The sequence below is a fragment of the Danio rerio genome, chromosome 1 (genome assembly GCF_052040795.2).
Source record: "Danio rerio strain M-AB ecotype USA chromosome 1, GRCz13ab, whole genome shotgun sequence".
Taxonomy (NCBI): Eukaryota; Metazoa; Chordata; class Actinopteri; order Cypriniformes; family Danionidae; genus Danio; species Danio rerio.
Genome location: NC_141021.1, coordinates 49,960,269 through 49,981,894, shown reverse-complemented (window position 1 = coordinate 49,981,894; position 21,626 = coordinate 49,960,269). Strand labels below are relative to the sequence as shown.

At 38.4% G+C, this 21,626-nt stretch overlaps 1 protein-coding gene across 12 annotated transcripts in view; it reads right to left on the bottom strand.

Annotated features, from left to right (window-relative positions):
- Nucleotides 1–21,626, bottom strand: part of sh3pxd2aa (SH3 and PX domains 2Aa) — a 168,043-nt gene that overhangs the window by 141,480 nt on the left and 4,937 nt on the right. For 2 of the 12 annotated variants that reach the window (XM_087236057.1, XM_087236056.1), the window contains exon 1: nucleotides 10,971–11,263. The exons of 8 other annotated variants lie outside the window; for them this stretch is intronic. The gene's annotated coding sequence lies outside the window, so the exon portion shown is untranslated. Of the gene's footprint in view, nucleotides 1–10,970; nucleotides 11,264–21,626 lie in introns of those variants that run through there. 2 more of the 12 variants (XM_087236058.1, XM_087236059.1) reach the window with 1 other exon arrangement.

Here is a 21,626-nt window from a genome sequence, read left to right as displayed (position 1 = left end):
CACCGCATTGAAACGGTCTAAACCAGGGGTGTCAAACGTATGGCCCGTGGCCGGAAACTAATTAAATCTGGCCCGCGAGATGATTCTGAAAAAAGCTGCAATTGTTCAATAAAAGAAACTGTTGTTCCAATTGTGTCCACTGGATGGCGCAACTGCAAAGTGTTAATTTCATCCAATCCAGAAGCCTGAATCAGCATCAGTTTGACAGCCTTCTCAGACAGAAAGAGCACATCTATGCCCTGCCATACCACACTGAGATGTTCTCACGAGGAAAGTGGCTAATTTGTAGTTCAGTCGTAACCGTCATTGGTGGATTAGCAAAGCTTACTAAATTTCACGAATGAGATCGTACCATTTTATATGAATTAGCTACTAATTAAAAAGTTACGAATTGCCGAGAGATCGTGTTGTCCTTAGGCTCCAGCTTTATGTTTTATATTGATCGTATTAAAACAAAGAAAACAATCTGAAGTTGTTGATTTTAGGTTATATATGCCATGATATACCAGCCCACTTTGGAATAGATTTTCCTCCATGTGGCCCCTGAGCTAAAATCAGTTTGAAACCCCTGTTCTAAACAAAGAAATGTTGGCTACTCTGTAAGTAAGCATTACTGAGTACGTTTACATGGACACCGATAATGCAATTTAGACAATAATGCAATTAGGACAATACTCTGATTATGAGTCTACCATATAAACAGCGATTTTTGAATACCTTAATCTGACTAAAGTCATAAATGAACTAAACAGAAATCGAATTAAGAAGTGGAGTATGCCAATTTTTGTCGAATTGTTGAAGTGCAGTACAGATGCAAACAGGCCCGGATTGGCCAATCGGGAGGACCGGGAGAGTTCCCGGTGGGCCGGTCCGTTTTTTGGCCGCGAGGAACTACTGATAAAAGTCAACGTCCGCCATTCTTCAATTCTCAAACTGCTCTCCCGACAAAAATGCTTGCAGCACACACACAGCTTTGCTGTATGATCGGCCCTGACAGGATCGCGGGGAAAAAAACATGCAACAAACCACGTGGATCAGGGAAACAAATACATGCGAGCCTTCATGAACGGCTACTGCGTGCCGTTGGTCTGTCTCAAAGCTTGCTTGAAACTGGCAGGTCTGCCTTCGGAAAGCACGTGCTCTCATGAATAATTAAGCAGCCGGCTCTTCTCATAGGATAAGAAAACTCCGCTATGAATAATAATGAGAAACCAACGCGTCATCATTGCACTTGCAGTCAGTGAAGAACCTCAGATATTAAAATTCCATTGAAACACCAGTCCTTACTTCATACTTGCATGCAATATGTGTTTGTCACAGGGGGCATTAAAGAAATGTTCTTGAATGAAAGTGAAACTGCCGGACAGCAGATCAAGACGAAAAGCTACCGAAATCACTTGAAACTCCAGAGGAGACGTGGATAGCATGATGACGCAATGACATTAATCGAATTATGTGCTATAACAGGAAAACGGGATCATGAAATGAACACTCAAAAAGCAGCTCATGTAAACACCTTAATCATATTATTGTCTTATTAAGATTAAGGTAAATAATTTGATTACTGATGTCCACATAAACATAGTCAATGATTTAAACTTAATACGATCCTCGACCAGCAATTAATGCAGAGAGGTGTTACAGAGATGTTACATATTAAAATGATCCCACTTGGAAACCTTTCTAAAGCAAATTAAAAAACGTTTCACATCTAGCAGTTTCCAGCGCTAAAACACTCCAAAGCTGTGCTGTGCAGATTGAATAACTGAAAACTGCATACCAATTTAACTCCTTTTACTCTAAGATACATCTGATTTATATGCAGTACATTTTCCTTGCAGTGTAGATCTAATATCACAGGTTCATGTCAGCATAATATTTCAACCACAGCTCTCTAGCATGAAGCTTTAGAATAAATTACCCCACCGATTGTGGTCTGCAGGACAGTGTGTTGACATCTTTTCTCCAGGGTCTAAACTCAGTAACGTCAGGCTCGTTCAAGGTCTCCTCCGCTGTGAGCAGCATGTCTAAGCTGATCCTGGAGGAGTGTTTGAAAAGCTGTGTTTGTGACACTTGGGATCTAACAGCTTTTGAGTTTTGCTGTGATCTCTGGTGATCTCCTGTCAAACGGCCAACATGCATGAAGCACATTGGAACGGGTGTCTTTGAATGTCATGGGTATGAAATTGCTAGTTTTGTCCATGCTAGATTTGCAAGAAATAATTAAGCAGGAAAAACACACACACACACAAATTGCTACATGTGTGTGCCGCCTTGCAAAGTTTTGCATATCATTGTGTATCTTTTTACATGGCAACCAAAAAATAATAATAAATAACAGTTACAGTTAAGTTATTCATTAATGAATTATGAATGTATCACAACTGCTAATGTTTCAGAAACTCTTAATTCTGTGCTTAAATGATCTAAAATCACAAGTAATAATGGATGACAAAACTAAAACTTTGTCGCATGTCAAGAGGAGAATAGCAGAAAGAAAAATTATAATAAAAACTTATTTCAAAGCAAAAACAGAGCTATTTTGTTTGTTTTAAGGCAATACTCACTTAATTTGGGCATATTGTTTCTTACAACAAGACGATATATTTAATTTGTCTTGAAAATCCTTTTTGATTTAAGAATTGTAAGACATTTCGACTATAAATAAGACAAAACTATAAGTAAGAGCCCTAATTCAGGAGCTAACTACATACTACATAGCTATCTACATAGCATTCTTAGCTATCATAGCTATAACACAACAACAAGCTAACAACAATCTTATTACCAAACCCTTAAAGGATAGCTAAAACAGGCTTAAAATCCTAACACTGTGTAAGTTAGCATAACAACTCATAATATTGTTGCACAAAGTTCTATAGTTAGCACAGCTACAGCAATAAGACCACAGTAATCACACTGAAACCGGTTAAAACCTATAACACTGCATAACTTAGCATAGCAACTCAATGGCTACAATGGCAACATTTTAGCACAATTTTTGTACTCAGCTCTAGCAATCACCCTGAAGGCCATGGTAATCATACTAAAACAGGTTAAAAGCTATAACACTGCATAAATTAGCATAACAACTAAAATCCTAACATTGTAGCACAACGTTTTGCACAGCACTAACAATCTCTGTGTAACTTAACATAGCAACACAAACCCTAACAATGTGGCACAATTACTTTGCACAGCACCAATGAGCACCTAAAACACCACGGTGAAAACCCTAAAACATGCTTAAAACCCCTAATGCTGTGCAACTTAGCATAGCAACACAAACCCTAACATTGTAGCACAAACTTTGCACAGCACTAACGATCACCCAAAACACCAAAGCAATCATATAGAAGCCTGCATGCTAACAATTCTCAACACAAACCCTACCATTGTGTACCAAAGTTTCATTTGCAGAGCACCAATGACCACCTAAAACACCATGTTAATAACCCTGAACATAAAACCCTTAATATTGGGCAACTTAGCATAGCAACACAAACCCTAACATTGTAGCTCAAAGTTTTATACTTTGCACAGCACTAACGATCACCCAAAACACCAAAGCTATCACATAGAAGCCTGCGTGATAACAATTCTCAACACTTTGAAACTTAGCATAGCAACACAAACGCTAACATTGAAGTTCTAAGTTTTGCACTTAGCAAAGCATGATCAATCATTCAGAATACTACAACAACCACACAGCAATAACCATAGGATTGTGGCATCAAGCTTTGCACTTAGCAAAACACTAATAATCACTCAGCAACCACAAAGGAACACATTAACAACTCATTACACTGTGGAAACTAGCATAGCAACAAATAACCTAACATGATGCACTTAGCAAAGCTTTTATAATCACCTAAAACACTATAACATGAAAAAATCCAAAAACCACACCACTCATTGGCCAGATGTTATTGAACGTATTTCTTAAACTGCTTTTCGACTGGTAAGAATTAATGTGGGGGAATATGCAAATGGAACTCCTGCAAGTAAACAAACCGGCTGACACAAAATGTAGTTTTTTAATATGGAGGGACGACTGCACTAGCTGACAGTATCCCTGGTCATAGCATACTTTATACTTTGTATAAATTACTTCAGACAAACTATACATTTCGAGAATGAAGCGTGGCTTCAGCTGGAAAACAATGTTTTAATGCATTGCAAACAGCGAAGGCCAATCGCAAGTCACTTCAGGAGGAGACGTGAATTAATTTAGCAAAACTGCGACATGCTTATCTTCCAAAAATATTACCAACGATCCATCAGGTAATGTTTCCCCCCTCTCACTCTGTTTAAAATTGTTGGTAAAGTGCTGTCAACAAATATCTTTCCTCCACACCCCATAAGATGGGACAGCACATCAGACTACAGCAGCTGGATTAGTTAAAAAAGGTGCAGTACTTTTTGCGATTGGGTATGTTCCAGTTCTGATCATGTTCTCACCACAAACTAACCACTCCAGGGTTCATTTGAAAGCACACCGAGACCACCTCTTCAAGTAGGTCTCTATACGCTTTTTTGGTCTGATTTTGGTGCAGACTCAAGTGCGATTGCTATATTCACACCTGCCCAAACAAACCGCACCAAGAGGGAAAAAGAACTCTAGCGCGATTGAACCGAACTAAATAAGGCAGGTGTTAACACAACTAAGCTTTATTCACACTACAAGTGACTCTTGCGGCAAAGCAGCAAGCGACCGTTCATTTCAACGGAGAGTAAGCATCTACGTGAGCGTCACCGTACGTTCACACCGAAAGCGGCGAGAGCGTCCAAGGTCGCTCTGGCCGTCCTGGCGACAACGCTCTCTGCCTTCAGCTCCTGCGGCGAGAGCGTCAAAACTCGCTACATTGATCTCATATTTAAAGGAGCCGTTGCAGCATATCAGTTACATTCCTGCATAAAACATGTTTCTAGCGTGACAATGTTGCGCACTTCTTATCAAATTCATACAACAATGGAAGATCAAGTTGCGTGTGGCTTTGCTCTATTTATCCAATATGTGTCCATATGTCTGAAATATCCTGAAGCAGCAGTACTGTTTTGTACTTTCACATCGCGTGAGATTCCCGCTTTTTAAAGATAAATTTATATAACATTAATGAACATCAGTAACTCGCCAGTAACTTATTTAATGCATGTTCCTGTAGGAAAAAACTGTAAATAATTGGAAATCCGGCGACCGCAATAATCAAACCCTTGGGAACAACTGTGGTCGGAACCAAAGTTCACAGGTTTGTGTTCTCTGAACTGCTATCAAGCGATGGACGTCTTCATTCTGATTGCTTGCCGCCGAACCGCGTCATAGCTCATTACCATAAAGTTGACTTCATTTCAACTCTCCTCGACGCTCACGCCGGCGAAGACGCGCCGCACTGCTCCTCGCCGCTTATCGCCGCCGGCTCTCATTGAAAATAATTGACTTCCGGCTACTTTGACGGTCTCGCCGCTTTCGGTGTGAACGTACGGTCAGGGACCAGGTGGGCGACCAACTTCATGCAAATAAAGAGCGACTTTCTTGAGCGACAGCCTATAGGAACAACAGTAGAGCTCACGCGAACCTCTCTCAGTTCGCTTAGAGGCCATTTGTATTCATGCTGTATATACCTACACACCCCAGTGTTAGAAGCAGGTCGCCACTCAGAGCGACAGGCAGCTCAAAAGTCGCTGCTAGTCTGAATGAGGCATTCATTTGTTAACTTCAGTTAACAATGGCGTATGATAGTAGTATTACATACCCAGGGCTTAATTTGTGCCGGAACCGCTGAAATCTGATCCAGCACCTCATTTTACCGATCCCCCTTCTCACCTTGCCTCCACCCCCATCCGCTGTTCACTTTCACTTTCTTTCTCGACTCCCCAACCCTCAACTTTTGTCCACATTACCAGCCTCAGCGACAACCCTATTCACTACCCAACGCCCTGCTAGTACACACCCACACCACCTTAAACCCCCCACCCCCCTACACAAACACGTTTCTTCTCTTTATCCTTGGGTAGCATACCGGATCCGTTACCCCAATCTGTTCCAGGACCTTGCAATTCACAAATAAGCACTGAACATACTATACATGAATACAATATTGGGTGGTTTGTATTACTATAGTTGTTAGAATTTCCTCAACAGATTCATTCAAGTTCTTTAGTGTATGTTTCATAAACACCAGAGTATTTACTATAGTATTTTTAAATGGCCAAATGGCAACACACTAACAAACCTAACACTGTGTAATATCATGGCACTGCATTTTGCATCTAAAAAAATTGTATAAATCAAAAAGCAACACATCCAGTAACCATACTGCAACATGCTAACATGCTAACAGCAACCAAAGCACTAGCAAAACAAAGCATTTTAAATGAGCTTCCACAGTGCCTGTGGTGAAAACGAAGGAGTTGTTCGACATGTTATGAAACCTTTTACAGTTTCCAGAAACGCTCAATCTAGCAGCAGACCCAGAGGACTGAGCAAACAGTGAGACACTTTGGCGATAGAAACTCATTTCAAATGGTAGCCAACACTGCTTTTTTCCCCACAGTATGTTTAGACCGATTGAGTCCAGCCTCAATTATTAGACGAGCAAGCCATTTGATTTATCACATCTCCGTGTATCAAAGATTATGTCACGGGCCATAAAGTGGGAAGCGCCATCAGCTTTTGAGTGAGTAATGAAATACGACTGCTGTGATATGAAACAGGCAGATGTTTGTGGTGGAGCAGCAGAGACGCTGATAGAGGAGGCTCTGACCTGTGCTGTGAGACAGACGGTTAACATGCTCGTGAGTATTTGCATTGTGCCAGGTTAAAGTGTTTCCTCTGTTAGCTGAATGCTGGGAAACGGCCTTGACTAAACCACCTCACGCTGTTTCCCACAGTGTGTGTGCAGCTATCCAAACAGATGCATGCTTATCACACACCGTGTGCCTGGAAAAGTGTGAGATAGAGTGCATGAAGAGTCTTTCTTTGAAAGTATGTGCTAAAAACATACTCCTTGTGTGCCTGTGTGTGTGTGCTGGAGAATGTTTGCCAACAGGAGTTATTTAAAGACCCCTGACCGGATTGGCATGTATGGTTGCTGATTCTGCCCTTCCTTGCCCAACTGTAATTTGTAATTTCACCACAGAGAGCAGCTTCAGTCGAGTCTTTCTCTGCGAGTGCAAGATGCAAAATCTTCAAATCTCTGTCCTGATTGGCCGATGGAGTCATTCTCATGGCAACCAGAGTGGAAAACAGGACAGCTAAAAGCCCACGCCCAAAATATCAAGCACAAATTTACTGTCCCACAGAGTGAAAATAGCTCTGAAACAGAACCAACGTAAACCAACGGGACATTCATTTCTAAGTGAAGTTCATTCATTCTTTTTCTTTTCGACTTAGTCCCTTTATTAATCAGAGGTCGCCACAGTGAAATGAACCACCAACTCATCCAGCATATGTTGGCGCATTGGTTGCCCTTTCAGCTGCAAACCAACACTGGGAAACACCCACACACCCTCATTCACACACATACACTACGGATGATTTTAGCTTACCCAATTCACCAGCACATTTCTTTGCACTTGTTTTCAGAACTGGAGCACCCAGAGGAAGGCCACGCGAACACATGGAGAACTGAAACAGCCAAGGCTCGAACCAGCGACCTTCTTGCTATGAGGCGATTGTGTTACCCACTGCGCCACCGTGATGCCCCTTAATAATAATAATAATAATAATAATAATAATAATAATAATAATAATAATAATAATAATAATAATAATAATATAGAGCAGGTGGAAAACAGGATTTTGCGGAATATTTTAGCTCATTTTCAAATTCTTTTTACTTGCGTGCTTTTATGCTAGCTCAAAAGTGTGGGGGAGATTACTTTGGAAATGTGAAAGATTACAGATTGAAAATTTCCCTATATAAAATGTCATAAGTAGTGTACCTTTTCAATTACTTTATAAAAGTAAAGTAACTGATTACATCTGATTACTTTTAAGCTTCTAATGGATATTTTCAACCAAATCATTTTCAAGCATTTATACCAAGCAGGTGTGACCTTACAGTAGCTCTGTTTACTGTTAGAATTTCAAAATCTCTCAGAGCACCACCGCGCCACCCTGTGTTACACCAATTTGAGTGGACGCAATCCAGGATTTTTAGAGTGTAAGTACAGTCATGTTAAAACCATCTAATGGACCCAACATTCCTTAACAATGAACAGTAATACAGTGCATCTAGAAAGTATTCATAGCGCTTCACTTTTCCCGCAATTTTTTATGTCACAGGTTATTGATCACCTCAGTGACTAAGGCCCTTCTCCCCCGATCACTCAGCTTAGATGGCCGGCCAGCTCTAGAAAGAGTCCTTGTGGTTCCAAACATCTTTGCCTCACGGATAATACGGATGCTCATTGGAACTTTCAAAGCGGCAGAAATTTTCTGTAACCTTCCCCAGTGAACTGTTTTTTTATTATTTTTTTATTTTTTTAACTGTGTATATAAAGGTACACACTTTAAAAAGCCTCACCTTACAACTTTTTTAGAGTTAAACAGTTGAGTTTTACCATTTTTAATCCATTCAGGCACTTTTAGCTTAGCATAGATCATTGAATTGGATTAGACCATTAGCATCTCTCTCAAAAAACGACCAAAGAGTATTAAACATTTTCCTGCTTAAAGCTTGACTCTTCTGTACTAACATATACATCATGTATTAAGACCAACGAAAAATGAAAAGTTGCTATTTCCTGAACTGACATGTCTAGGAACCCCATGTTGTTTTAAGTGAAATATTAAAGTAATTCACATTATGCGGGAAAAGAAATTGTAAAAGTGTACATTAGTATTTTAATTAAAATTTTTAAACTGTGTACATTAAAGGTACACACTGAAAAAGCCTCATCTTACAACTTCTTTAGAGTTAAACAGCTGAGTTAGACCATTTTAGACACGTTTAGCTTAGCTTAGCATAGATCATTGAATTATACCATTAGCATCTCACTCAAAAAATGACCAAAAAGTTAAGCTAATTTTCCTATTTAAAGCTTAACTCTTCTGTAGTTACATTGTGTACTAAGACCAATGAAAAATAAAAAAGTTGCTAGTTTCTAAACTGATATGGCATGGAACTATGCTCTCATTCTGGAGTAATAATCAAGGAACTTTGTTGTTGTACCATGGCTGCAGCAGGCACAATGATATTATGCAGCACCTGAAAATAGTTTTAAATTATCTCCCACAAATGTCTCCATGTTTGCAAGATTTTCAGGCACTGTATAATATCATCATTAAAAAAATCTGGTTATTTTTGAGTGAGATGCTAATGGTCAAAACTGATTCAATGATTTATGCTAAGCTAAGCTAAAAGTGCTCCCACCAGACCCAGAGATTGACTCAATGGATTAAAGAGTGATAAAACTCAAGTCTTTAACTGTAGGAGAGCTGTAAAATTAGCATATCACCACCACAATAATAATAATAATAATAATAATAATTAAAAGTTGCTGATTTCTAAACTGATATGCGCCTTGAAACAATCCTGCCTCGGAGGTCTACGAACAATTCCTTTGTCTTCATGCTTGGTTTGTGCTTTGACTTGCACTATCAACCCTGGGACCATATAGACAGGTATATGCCTTTTCAAATCATGTTAAGCTCCTGAAACATTTCAAGAATAATCAGTGGAAACAGAATGTACCTGAGCTCATTTCAGAGCTTCAGAGAAAGGCTATGAATACTTCTGAACATGTGATTTTTCAGGTTTTTATTTTTAATGAATTTGCAACTATTTCAAAAAATCTTTTTTTCACATTGTCATTATGGGGTATTGTGTGTAGAATTTTGAGGAAATAAATTAATTTAATCCATTTTGGAATAAGGCTGTAACATTAAAAAATGAGGGAAAAGTAAAGCGCTATGAAGACTTTAGATGCACTGTATATGTATTATTTAAAACTATTCGTATATTATTCATCAACTGTACTACAAGTCAATTAGTTAAGGCAAACTAGCCATTCCAGACTACTAAAAATAAACCTTTTTTTCAAAATTACCCAAAATTAACCAAAATAATAAATTCTCCTTAATATACTTTAAAAAAAATAATAATAATAAATGTAACCTACAGTGTATCCAGTATCATTTCTTTGCATAAAATATTACCAATGTCTTACATTGTGCTCAAAGTCAGTGACTTCTCACATTTCTCACCAAATACTTTCAAAACAGAAATATCTAAGCTGTTATTTGGACTCAACCTTTAAACATCTAATGCATTTCAACAGTCATATAAAGCACATATTCAAGTAATGAGAACTTCACACATCTAAAGCAGTCAAAGATCAACATTTTAGCAATGTTCCTTGTGCTTAAAAGAGCCATTTGCCAGCAACATTTGTTCTCGACACTGAATTTGAACATGGTGACGTTGAAAAGAACACAAAAAGGAGTTCTGATTTCAAGAGTTCTTGATGCTACATAATGGAGACCATCTCTTCCAAACAATTATTCAATGACAGAGTCGGTAAAACGATTAAGAAAACACAGCTAGAATCTTGGAGACACCGAACATACATACATAAGGAAAAGAGCATACTCAACAATTTATTTTATATCTGATCACGGGTGAAGAAAGCCCTTCTTCTGTTTCCAATGAGAGATGCCACACAAAAGAGCTCTTCAGGCAACTCAAAAACCTGCAGATTCAACATTAATCTTCAAACCAAACAAAGCAGAGCATCCACTGACTAAAATCTTTTAACAGGTTTGGCTATACACATTTTATACTGCTGAAAATGCTGAACTAATGATCATGATAATTATAAATAAAATAACTTTAACAATTTAGATTAACATCAGCAAAACAGACAAATCAAGCACATGATTCATTATAAAAATGTTTGCCAAGAAAAAGAAAAAAAATGACATAAAGAGATGTATTGTCAGAGATGTATAAGCCAGAGAAACTTACTGAAAAGCAGACGTCTTGTCTTCAGATTTGTCTTAGAAGAAAGGGATGAGGACTGTTTAAGCTTGAAGTCTTGGTGGGGCTTAAAGTAGAGGCCTCGCCACTAAAGTAACTCAACCCCGCCTAAAGAGACTATTTCAAGAGACACATAAAAGACTAACCATCTACCATATTTCCAACCATAATGCCTTCATAGCCACAAAAAAAAAAAAAAACGGCATTTCATTCAGCGAGTTGAAGAGTTAAAATCTGTGATGTGAAAACAGCAACACTTCTATTCTTTATGCTGAGTAAGCAGTTTAAGTTCTTTAAGACTTAAAGGTTAAGTATAAGGATTTTAGAGGTAAGGGATCACTAAAATTAGATAATGACACGAGGACCAGATCAAAACCAACTTGAGTATACACTGAACAAAACTAAAAGCCTTGAACTTGACTATTGAGATTTATATTGAAAAAATAAACAGTTCTGTGGTCAACTTAAAGAAGGATATATTCCTGGAAAAATGGAAGAAATAAGTTGAATTTATTTGAGACAGAAGACCTGAATTTGTTGCTATAAATAAATAGCAAAGGCTTATCTGATAAATATATGCTAATGTGTGTGTGTGTGTGTGTGTGTGTGTGTGTGTGTGTATATATATAAAGTCAGTCAATTGGTCAGTCAGTCAAACAGTCAACAGCGGCCTCTGGTGGTTTATGCGAGAACAGCAGGTGCGAATAGCACTTGCGAGAAAAATTTGAGACGGATTTAGGGAAGAAAAAGGGTGGGTCAGTTGATTGGTCAGTCAGTCAGTCATTCAGTCAGTCAGTCGAAGAGTCTGGTGGGTTTACGCGGCCACAGCAGACATGCATGGCAATCACAAGAGAAATTTAAGATCTCGGCCTCTCATGTATTTTCGAAAACAAAAACTGCAAAAAAAATGTACCCCTGGGATGTATTTCGCGGCCTTCAGAAATGTTTATAGGTACGTTTTCAGAATGAGCCTGGGTTGTAAAACTTGCGCATTTAATGGTGGGAACCAGCGGTCCTGCAACAACTTTAATCATAATGTAAACACAAACCAACAGTCTCTATGTAGAGCTAGTTCACGTAACTTGACACTGGTAAACACTCGCTCCAATGGATTTGTGAGGCTCTATGTCTCACCCACACTCGTCACAGCTACCAAACCAACCAATTACAGAGCTTGCGAATTTTTTGAGAGAGTGCGTCACCGTAGGTGTCCGCCACAGTGAGGGATATGCAACCTCACGAAGGCTGCCCCAGACCATACGCGTGCACTTGACGCAGAAGTATAAATCAGCCTTAACTGCGAGAGCTCGCACACCAAATGAATTTCCTTGTCTGACCATAAGAGGGCTTCAACATCACAATCCTATCAGTGCAGGTATCAAAATAAACTAATATTTAATTAAAGTGTACATTTGTTTATATGACAGAAATCTAAATACTTCGTTTTATTACTAAAAGACAGCTCGCTGAGTCTGACAAAGTCTGATAAAAAATATCATCTGAGGGATTTGTCAAGCAGCAAAGTACAAGCAAAACAGCAACACTTCCAGTGTTTGAATGCACTTAACTTCTTTTCATTCAGCCCTTCAAGTAGACCATATTAGAGAACTAATATATGGAAAAGTGAACGAGGGTATAGAGAGGCGATTTCGAATTCAGCACCAGAGTAAGAGTCACAAACTCAAAGGCTAACAAGTGCTCTAAATGGACTCCTATCGCAGCAAATTTGGCAATAGCTCCAAGCCTAGGCCTCAAGGGGTGAGCGTTTACTGCACAGTTTAAGCTGTGAAACTGCAGGCGAGTCCACTGGTAATGGGATTCTGGAAAGGGAATTTCCCCCAGGAAGAGATAATCTTGTAAATCATTAATTAGACAATATGCAGATCAGGGCAGAGGGAGCAAAAGATGAAAGGTAGCTTCTCACTGAGCATAGTGATCAACAATGATCCATGTGACACCCATTCTCTCGACTTCCTTTGCAGTTTTGTTGTGGTCATTTCCAGTTTGCCAGTCACCCTCTTCACCCTGTTGACTACGTACAAGTGCACATGCACATTCCAGCTTCCGGAAAAGGGATGAGGTACAGGAAGTGGAACTCGAGTGCACTGAGCTTCCTGGAGAAGTGCTGACGAAAAAGTGTCGACTCGGCGAATACGGCAACCTTTCAGCGTCAACACCTTTGGCCTTCAGAGCATCCTGGGACGAGTCGCCTCTTCTGAAGCACATGATTACACTGGGACTGCATACTGTATATATTTACAGTTAAAGTCAGAATTATTAGCCCCTTGTTTTTTCCCCCATTTTTTTAATGTAGAGCAGATTTTTTCAACACATTTCTAAACGTAATAGTTTTAAAAACGCAAGTTGTTGTATAACGATGGTTTGTTCTCTCATAACAACTGTCATTAAGTGTCATTCGCTCAGTTAAGCCATTTTAAATCTAAATATGACATTGTTTTGACAACTTGACATAAACAAACACATCACAACCTGTTTTTGCCTTCGTCATGACCAGTGTTGGGGGCAACGCAACGGGATTGATGTAATAATATTGATTTTCTAGGTAACGAGTAAATAACATATTACTTTTTTAATATTAAGTAATAATATTTTGAGTTACTTTTTTAAAAATGTAACTCGAGTAACTTTTTAGATTATTTAATAGACTTTTAAAAATGAGTTTGCTGAATTAATGTAATCACATTATTCTCTTTATTCTCCATTTCCACCTGGGGATACTCATCCTGAGGTCCTCAGATTATGCGGAGTCACTGATTGGACCCAAGACCAGCAACGAGATGATCCCAAGGTGTCCATATCCGGGACCAGGCCGTATCCTGAGCTGCTACTGCGTTGTTGGTCATGGGGGAGTGGAGAGTATGAGGCTGATTACAGTGACGCTCCAGGGACAGACAAGTCTTCGCTGAGGCCAGCTCCCAGCCTCCACTGCTGAGACTGCAGCTCTGCACAAGACTTTTGGTCAGCGGAGAAGTTAAAATAGTCGTGCCGAACTCAGTCTGGTTCTCTCAAGATTTTTTTCTTCAGTTTCCTATTGGTGAAGTTTTTTTTTTTCCCTCTCCGCTGTCGCCACTGGCTTGCATGATTAAGGATCTGAAAAGCTACTCATCAATGAATTTGCTCTTCAGTGTTTGGACTCTCAATAATGACTTCAAACCACACTGAACTGAGCTAAACTGAACTGAACTTAAACACTAAAAACTGAACTACCCTAATCCAGTTACTATGACCATTTATGAGAAGCTGCTTTGACACAATCTACATTGTAAAAGCGCTATACAAATAAAGCTGAATTGAACATTGAATCACACTCAATGAGAAAATGAGCTCCTCCATGAAGATGGCAGAGCCTTACATTTTTGTGATGGAAGTATTCTCATTACTTTGAACACATGGAAGAAAAGAGGATTATAGTCTCGATTGACAGTGATTTTACTGAACTAATAAGACAAAAGTAGCAAACACATTGCTTTCAACTTTTATTAATCTGCATATACAGCATTTATAGCATCAGGAAGTTCTCCGAAGTTAACATTATTCAATTTTCTTTTTTATTAGTTTTTTTGAAAGTTAAATGAAAGTGTAGATTATACTGTGTGTCATTAAATGCAGAGTTCCTCTATTAAAAAAAGAAAAATACCATTCAAGTTCTGAAAGAGATCAAGCCTCAGGTAGGTATGAAAAGTAACTCAAAAGTAACGTAACACATTACTTTCCGTTAAAGTAACTAAGTAATGCAATTAGTTACTTTTTTTTGAGAGAAACTCAACATTGTAATGCAATACTTAGAAAAGAAACTTTCCCCAACACTGGTCATGACAACTTGACATTATCAAGACAACAAAACTTGTCATAAATCTGTCATAAACACGGTTGTAATGAAGCCATTATAAAAATGTCATGACTTTTATAACCTCATCATTAATGTTTTTTTTTTTTACCTCAACTAGAGTGGTAAAAGCTAAATATGTCATTAAAATGTAATTAAATATTAACCACACACTTAAAAAATTATTTGACAGAGTAATAACACTTTTAATGACAAATACAGTTTGTTCCACTGAAAAGTGATCAGAAAAATAGTCATCACACAATTCTGATGGCCTCATGACTATCATGTTTATGACAGGTTTATGACAAGCTATGTTGTCTTGTCAAGTTATCATGACAAAGAAAAATGCAGGTTGTGATGTAATTTTTAATTCAAGTTGTCATAACAAGCAAACAATGTCATCTTTGAATTTAAAATGACATAACTGAGCAGATGACACTTAGGCCCAATCCCAATTCTCTGTTTATATCCATTCCCGTTCCCCTTGGCCCTAAAAACCGAGTGTGAAGACAAAAAATACTTATTTTTTGGACTGTCTTACCTCCGGGTGCAGCTATACTGCAGTCGTGGGTGGTGTATTCTGGGAAATTTTCTAACCCCTTGGTTTTGAGTGTGGTCCTGAAAAATCTCAGTTTTAAGGGGTATCTAGCCCTTCCCTTTAGCCCTACCCCTTCATGTGAACATGCAAAACGAGGGGTAGAGGGTAAAGGGAAGGGCTAAGGGGTAGAATTGGTATTGGGCCTTAATGACAGTTGTCATAAGCATGCATAAAATCTTGGTCAAATTCATAATGTGTCATGTCATGATGTCATGATGTCTCATGAACACCTCCTTCAAGTAAAGTTTTACCAAATAAATAAACGCCAAGAGACGGAGTGTTGTCGGACAATGAAAGCATGAAACTACAGTCCCTTTTAATATCAATTTAGTTCATCCAATTTACCTTCAGCACATGTCTTTGGACTTTTAAGGGAAACCTAAGCACCCAGAGGAAACCCACATGAACACGGGGAGACCATGCAAACTCCACACAGAAATGCCAACTGGCCCAGCCAGGACTCAAACCAGCGACCTTCTTGCTGTGAGGCGATAGTTCTAACCACTGAGCCACTGTGCCACCCCCTGTAACAAACTCATAATCCCAAAACTGTCATACATCATCCACCGAGTGCTGATTATTACTTGTGGAAGTCAGAAACTGGGAACGAGTAGTCCGCCGCCTCCGTGAGCGCTTGTGTGTGTGTGTCTACTGAACGCTGTAACCGGTGGCGTGTAGACAAAACTGTCAGAGAGGGAACATTTTACTGCTATTTTTCAGCTCCATTACACCTACGTGGCCTTTCAAACCCCCTCAACAATCTCATCTTTCATCACAGAGCCCTTTGAGAGAGCTGGAACCAGTGTCCCAGGCAATAAAAAGCCAAACAAAACATCATAAACAAACACGTCATTAGTTTGTGTAATTCAAGCTCAGGCTTTCTGTCCAACTCAGAAAAGCATTATTAAATGCAAAAATACGATACAATTCTGATAAAGTATCCCAGGAAACCCCTTGGCGGGATCATTTCTCTTTATGGGTGACGCCATCATTAGTTGCTGTGAGAGAGAAAGCCGTTTCCCATGAAGGCTGCTCTATACTGTAGCAGGGCCTTCACTTTCTGCCCACACATGTTGTCACCGGCAGCTCCAGCATCATTTGTTCTCTATGATGTAATCAAGCGGCACTGAAAGCAATAGCGTTCGCTCCGCAACTGGCAGCCGGGCAGACAGCGAGTCTACAGAAAGGAGCAATGAGCTTTATGGCTCTGAGATGTCATGTTGGACAGGGAACAAGCGAAGAGGAGGGGAAATGAAAGCGTGGAGATTAAAGACAGGCAGTCATTCATCAGTATATAAACATATGTGAATGCTGGTAGAGGATGTGTGGGATATACGGAGGGGGTTAGTTTAAAAGCATAGTTCAATAAAAACAAAAGTGTTGTATGAAAAAAATGATTGCAAATCTTTTCTGTGTAAAGTTATACAACTTTTTCAGTAAAAAAAACATATTTTTAAATTATCCTTTTGATTTATCAAAATATATTACTGTATAAAAATCTTGCAACCTTACATTATTTAATCATCTCAACTTGCATTTATATAACTTATAAAATGAATTTTAAAAAAAACACTCTACCTTGCGTAGCCTATACGGAAGTAACTAAAACTGCAATTCATCGACTGGCCTCTGGGGGCTGGCTCCAGAAAGTACAGATGCTCATTGACTGCAATGCTAAACTGGCCAATTTTACAGCTGATAAAAACATGTTTACAGCCTGGTACAAAAGATGGTTTTGGTTCATATAGCTAATATTACCCTTCATGACAACTGTGAGGACGGTGAATTTTTTTTATAACTCATCCGTTTACTTTCTATTAAGTTATATTAAGTCTGCATAATTAAGGTTGAGTGACAGCTAGGTCTCGCTGGTCGCCATCACTTCACCTCAGCTGATTTCAGCTGATCTTGGTATATAAATCATATTTTTGTTTTGTTTTATGTGGCTTTAAACAGTTCATTACCTTTTGGAATTATTTCTTACAACTATCAGATGATATAGCATGCTGTGTGTACTTAATTGTGCTCACAAACCATTCATGTGGCCTCCATTTCCCATGTGAGTAAAGTCATATACTTATACACCATCTCTATAAATGTATTTGTTTTATTTAAGATCATTTATCATTTATATTTTTCTTTAGAACTTGAATGCACTCCAGAATCTGACAGATTGATTAGCTGTAGGCTCTAGAACAGTCATCTGAAATACTGTCATACAGTTTTATGCCTGGATTTCATACAGACTATATTTGAAGTGTTCTGAAGCAATTCAAGTTTTCCTTCTGTAGAAAACATCATAAGTACATAGCTTAGTGGATCAAAAAATTACAACAGTGTATTTATACAATATGTGTGTTCTGGACGCAAAAGAATAAACCAGCCTTAACATAAGGGGGTCACATGACTCCACACGCAGTAGTAAAGGAAACGGAAAAAAAATTAACCTGGAAAAATTTGATCGATTAAAGGTTCTGAATGCCGATTTCAGTTACTTTTCGATTAATCGCCCAGCCCTAGCTGAAACAACACAGTTCTTGAGATTTCCTTGGGACAACTTGATTGTTTTATGTTCAATCCACTTTAATTTTTAAAAACTAATGTGTTAACCTAATACCTTCATGTTGTCCCAACATAAATCGATTGTGTGGAGCCCAGCATTTTTTACAATGTAGAATAATTTATATACATTAGCTCAACATATTACATTGCCATCATAAGGATAAATAACATTTTAAAAAGTTAAAGGCTAATATTTAAAAGTATTCCAAGGGAAAGTAGTTCTAATTCTAATACTAGTTTTAAATTTTACAAATATTTCACAGTGTTGCTCTTTTTACATTTTTTAACCAAATTTTGCTGAACATAAAAAACTTCTTTCCAATCTTACCAACCTTAAACTAAACAACCCCAAATGTTTGAACAGTAGTATGCACTTTACAACTTTGTTGCCATGACAATGTAAAGTCTACAGCCATAAAAACCCAGAGAACAACTTTTCAGCTCAATTAAAGTTAGGAAAACAAAGCAAGCGCTTCATAAAATGATGCTTCACAAGTCTGCTTTTATATCCACGACAAATTGGCCCAATTGTAAGTTATGTTTCAGTGACAAGTTGCATTTTCACTGTTGCTCTGACAATCAACATCCTGTCACAAACATTGTTGATTGAGCCTAACTTCTACTAAACACAGAATGTTATTTCAGTCTGCAGCCAAAAACTATTATACAACTTTAAAAAAAAATCTAAATAAAGCATGTCAGCTTAGTTATCAAATGCTTCAGTTAAGAGAAAGGGTTATATTGTTTAATTAATTGAATAACTATCAGATAGTTTGTTTTTGTGTGAACTACTGTTTTAACTAATAGAAAGATACAATGGAAGAACAATGGATGGATGGATGGATGGATGGATGGATGGATGGATGGATGGATGGATGGATGGCTGGATGGATAGATGAATGGATGGATGGATTGTTAAAATAATGGATGGATGGTAGACGGATGTATAAATGGATGGATGAAAAAAATGAATGGATGGATGGATGGATGGATGGATGGATGGATGGATGGAAGGATGGATGGATGGATGGATTGTTAAAATAATGGATGGATGGATGGATGGATGGGTGGATGGATGGATGGATGGATGGATTGATTGATTGATAAATTAATGGATGGGAAAAGAATGGATGCATGGATGGATGGAAGAACAGTGAATGGATAGATGGAAAACAATGAATGGATGGATGGATGGATGGATGGATGGATAAATGAACTGATACAAAATGATGAATAGAAGGATGCATGGATGGACAGAAGAACAAACGAATAGATGGACAGATGCATAGATTGTTAAATAACGGATGGATGGATGGATTGTTAAAATGATGTTTGTATGAATTGATAGATGGAAAAATAATGGATGGATGAATTGATGAATTGATTATTAAAATAATGTAAGGATGGGTGGATGGATGGATGGATGGATGGATGGATGGATGGATGGATGGATGCAATGGTGAATAGACAGACTGATGGAAGGATGGATGGAAGCAAAGAAATAAAGAAAGATTGCATATGGAGGGAAGGAAGGAAGGAAGAATGGAAGGATGGAAGGATGGAAGGATGGATGGATGGATGGATGGATGGATTGATGGATGGATGAGTGGGTGGGTTGGTGGGTGGTGGATGGATGGATGGGTAGATAGATAGATAGATAGATAGATAGATAGATAGATAGATGATAGATAGATAGATAGATAGATAGATAGATAGATAGATAGATAGATAGATAGATAGATAGATAGATAGATAGATAGATAGATAGATAGATAGATAGATAGATAGATAGATAGATAGGATAAACAGTAATGATTCATAGCATGCTGTGTCTTGTAGTGGCCTATGACAGGGACTTAACAGATGGAAACCGCTAAGGAAATGTGTCACGTACAAAAGCTGACAAGACAGCAGATTGTCTGTGGAGAGCCTCAAGGTGGCTTCACGTACAGCTCACACACACACAAACACATTTCAGACATGTGGGGCTCTGCTGGGAATCAGTGCTCGCTAATGAAGTGAGTATGTGAGAAAACATCACACACAAACACAATTCCAACAAAGACATAATAGAAGCACTGCTGTCCACTGTTCGTCTGAGTGTTTCAGTGCTCACTTCCTGTCTGGAAGCATGACATTTCCATCGTCTGACCCCCTATTTTTACTTAGTCCTTCATGAAATGCTATGCTGACTAATGATGACAAACCTGCACTACTTTTCTGAAGCATGGGTGAGTATCTTCTTTATCACCCCACCAAATAAATATCCCAAATCAAAGAAGAACATTGCCTTGGATGAAGGAAAAGAGTTTTTGCACTTTGTCTAAACACAGCCGATCCTCCATTCAAACAGAGGAAGCCAGACCACTTCTGGGGATTAAAAACAAGGGCATGAGGGTTCACATTTCCCCACCTCCTTTTCTCCATATCTCCCTCGCTCTCAAAAGGAAAGCATACCCAGCTGTTTGACAAACATTACTAATGAGACTGAACAACTGCTTTTTCTTTTTTTACACACTTTCCACGGTATATAGAAGCCTGTGGGATATAGAGCATACATATTTTGAAGTCTTGCTCTCCCAGGAGAGAATGCAGTGAATCTATGGCAAAGCCAAGGACTCCAGAGAGAGTTATGGGGGAGGACATTGCACTATTACTGATCTGAGAGCAGTTGTGAGAACAGACAATGGGCTCATGTCTAACAAAGTGTTCAAAACAAAAAGCCACACAACCACTGATGAATGTCAAGGGCTGATTTGGCTGTAAAAATGAGCCACCCTTGAGACTTTTCTTCATCTTCCGAACCCAAATTATGATTTTATAGATGAAAGCCTAGAGCTCAAGATATATATATATATATATATATATATATATATATATATATATATATATATATATATATATATATATATATATATATATATATATATATATTAGGGATGTAACGGTATCAGAATTTCACGGTACGGTAATACCTTGGTATGAATGTCACGGTACGGTATTTATTGAATCATTTACAGGAAAAACAAAACTACAAAAAATACTCCAAAAAAGTGCCAAAAGTGTCAAAGACATACAAATTAGTCATCTATCTGTAAGCTTTGAAACAGGAACTTCAATTTTAATAACAAAAAATTATTAAACCATGTAAAAAAAATAAAGTTTCAATTTAGTATTGTTGAAAACTCATCACATTCAACATTTAATCACTCACTCACTTAGATAGAGATGGGTTTTAAGGAAAATTATCATATAAATATAATCTGGTAAAAGCTGGTATCTCTGGGTATTTACAATGTCCCCTGCAACAGAAAAAAACCCTCTCATTTGGGACTGAGGTTTCTGGGACAGAGATATGACTTGGCCCAGGTTGACAGCAGTGGGTAACGTTGTGCATTGTCTTTCCCCCACTTGAGAAGACAAGCCATGAGTGAGATAGAGGTCTCATGTCTGCATCAATCTGAACAGTGTGCTGTGTTTCTGCAGTCCCCATGACTGTTATTAGTCGTATTCCCCAACTTGCAGGCACGTGCACACATAGGGCTCAACCTGTGCAGTGCACATGCCCTTTTTAGTCTTGGATAGAAAATGCCCTTCCAAAATGATCTCCGTCCCGCCCTTCAGTAGGCACGCG